This window comes from Limulus polyphemus, unplaced genomic scaffold (assembly GCF_000517525.1).
Source record: "Limulus polyphemus unplaced genomic scaffold, Limulus_polyphemus-2.1.2 Scaffold3779, whole genome shotgun sequence".
In the NCBI taxonomy this organism is placed as follows: domain Eukaryota; kingdom Metazoa; phylum Arthropoda; class Merostomata; order Xiphosura; family Limulidae; genus Limulus; species Limulus polyphemus.
This window is the reverse complement of record NW_013669389.1, coordinates 59,878-63,441: the sequence shown is the minus strand read 5'-3', so window position 1 is coordinate 63,441 and position 3,564 is coordinate 59,878.

Here is a 3,564-nt window from a genome sequence, read left to right as displayed (position 1 = left end):
GGTGTATTTGACCATACCCAAGGTCTCATAAATTAATTTATTTTAATCTTGCCTAAAATAATTTCAATTTGAGGGTAGGTTTGTGGAAATCCTGATAAATAATTAAATCGAATCGGCTATACACGCGACCCACGCTTGGTATTGCTGGGACACAAAAATGTGGATAATAAAAAGGGAAACAAAGGTCTGAAAGATTAATTTACTCTAATCTTGCGTAAAAGAACTTCCAGTTCTGCGGCTATTGAGGATTCCCACTTTTTCTTTTCTTTCTAATAACAGTAGGTTCTAAGGAGAAGAAGAGCAGAGGTCAAGAGTTTCCATCCAGAAAAAACTTCATTGTCACTAAACAAAGTGTAGGTTTCTTAGGTATTCTAAAGCAGCGTGAATATCCTTTGAAACAAACACATTTTACAAACAAGCTGCTCTGGACTAAATTTCAATATAACTAACTCACTAAAAGCCACGCACATCAAAACATATATATCGATATATATACAGGAGGTTGGATATGTTATCTTAAAACGATTTGGAATATGCAAATCGGCAAGCCATGGGATACCCCTAGCTGATATGAAGGCGCGGTGAAACAACGTTATCGCTTTTAAGAAAGATATGTAACAATAGCAAAAGCCAACAAGGTATGTGTCATCAAGATAAGGCTTCCATTCACACCTGTTCAAGCAGCTGAAGACTGCGTGCTATTCCGTATGAAAACCTACCGGTCAAGTCGTCGGATGCAATGCCTATTTTTGTTCGATCGATCTTTTGAAATGAACACTGGGAAACCATTATCTTTTTTGTGGATATCTTCAGGGAGGAGTGGTGAGCTTTAAACATGACAACCTTACGGTGGAGACTTTTGCGTTTGAGATTTCACAACCATTTATGTATAAAGTGCTCAATCTCTGTAAAATATTCTCATACTTGGTGAAAGCTACTGAATTCGAGAATTTATTTTTGTAACAAATTATAATTTTTATTCTGTTTGTTTGTTTTTCTCTAAATATTACTTTGTGGTTTGTGAGACTCAACCATAAATTGTATGATTAAGTAAGGATTAAGTGAAACACTGAATTAATTTCTTAAATAGCAAGATGTGACATGATTGTAACAAATGAAAAATCAAAACATGGTTTAAAAACCTGTCAAAAGAAAAAGCAGCGTTTTAATAATAACTCCCTGATAGTGTGTTTGATTGTAACTTTCATAAATAATTGAATCTGAAAATTTACTGTAGTCAGTGTTCGGTGATATCCAACAAAAATGTTATGCATATACCAAGTTTCGAATTTCATGAGGCTGTCGTCTATCATGTATATATACGTACACAGTTCATTGGAGAGAATATTATACCGTATCTCAATACAATGTACGTGGATTTAGAATGTATAACTTAACCTCTAACGACAGATAAATCAAAGAATATATATCACTGGTCAGCATCTTTATGTGAGTGTAGTAAAATGTTATTAGCTGTCATTACTAACGTTTCGAGAGCCAATGTTTTATTTTTTTATTTGCTCTCTCTCTCTCTCTGGTTGAGGATTTGTGATAAGACTATTTATAGAAATATATGTTGTTGTTTTTATAGTAATATTTTATTCAATTGTTGTGTATCCTGTTTCCTCGTGACTAATTTGAAACCAAGGTCGTTGCTAGCCGCACTGTGTAATTCACCTTTTCATAAATATATATAAGGAAAAATACTTGTATGCCAGAGTTTGGCAGTTTGCATGTTTCCGGAGTCATTTTAATATAAAGAATGGCATAGTGATGTGTGAACACAAATAACACCGTATTTGGGTGTGGCATGTTTGACGAGCTTGCTGGATTACCACCAAGGCTGTGAATATGTTGCATTTGCACACTTTCTTGTCAGAGTATTGTTGTCTGTCGGGTTTTCATTGGATCTGTCAGGTTAACAACTGATACGAACTATGTGATATGTTGAATCTATTTGCTACTTGTAGAAAAATGTTATTTACCACACTGAACAACACATTACTGACAGATAGTCTCTTTTTTTACTCAGATGATTTTAATTCATTTTTTAATACACACACACATGGATATATACATGCTCTTAACAACAAATAGACTTTTGTTTACAGTCATAACTTTACATATGTATTATTTTACCTTATTTATTATTCTACACAATGCTGACAGTTTACGATAACTTTCAGGAAATTTCTTAATTATTTTGTGCAAATATAACTGGATAAGCGAGAAACAAATTTCAGAACAACCTAGATGTTTCCATCAGTTTCATTGATTTTTATTGAAAATACTTTCATCTCTTAATGAAATTCAAAATATAATAAATGTATGTGTACATAAACAAAACCACTCCAATATTTTACGAAAGTACAATATGTACTAATGAAAATATAATAATTGTATCTCTTCTTTAGTCCCAAATTAGCCATTAAATTGTAAGTTTGGTTCCGGTTTAGGCCTGCTGAACTATGTTAATTATGTACTCATGATGGCCACCCAATACCTTTGTTAAAAAATAAATTACAAACAAACCAGGTAATTTTTGTAAATAAACATTAATTATTTATTTAAATGAAAAATATGATCTATTTTTCAATTAAGAAGAGAGAGAAGCTAATCACCAAATTGTATAAATTCATTTATACATGAAATTAACAAATTTGTATTTGTGGTAAAGTTACTAAAACTACCCGCCGCCGTCCCTAATTTTGTACTACTGATAAGAAGAAAGGCGGCAGCCAGTCAGTAGCATCCTACCACACACCATTAACCCTAAAGAGTTGACTATCACTCTTATAACTAAAAAAAAATTAAATTGCTGTAAATATTTTGTTTTATCACACGGGTTCGAACCCAGCTTGCTAGTTTTTAAATTCAGAGCTCTAGCATACGCTAATACCTGCCCGAAATCAATGTAAAACACAGAAATAATTTTTAAGAGCTGTTTCAAACATTTTTTTTTTTCGGAAGAAATGGGTACGATTTATGTAGTACAATGAAACAAAGGGGAAACGACAAAAAATCATACGGCCTAAAAAGTACGAAAGACCTTAATGAAGTTAAAGTAATAAATCCTTGCATTTGGGAAAATTGTTTGAAACAAACAAATATATTAAATAATATTCGTACATCAAAAAACATGTTATCCTATCTTTTTATAACCTTATGTCCAATTATTTCTAATTTGCATAACATTGGTTGAATATTCCTTAATTCAGGGTTTTATGTGCAGGTGGTGTACCTTAATAATTCGTGTTCAGAAAAGGTGATTAATAGGTCAATTGTTACAGAGTATATCAACTAATTGGTCGTATTTAGGGGGTTCATTTACTTCACAGATTAAAAGTATAATAATGCTTGAATGGGTAATGAAGAAAAACTTTAATATAAGTTTAACATAACAGCGAATGTACAGCATTTCGACAAGGTTTTGTCATCATCAGGTACAAGTAGTTTACACTGACACAGATATATATATATATATATATATATACAGTACGGAACAAAGAAGTCACATGACCGGATACTGTTACAAGGCTTAGAACAGATATCTTGGCACCCCAG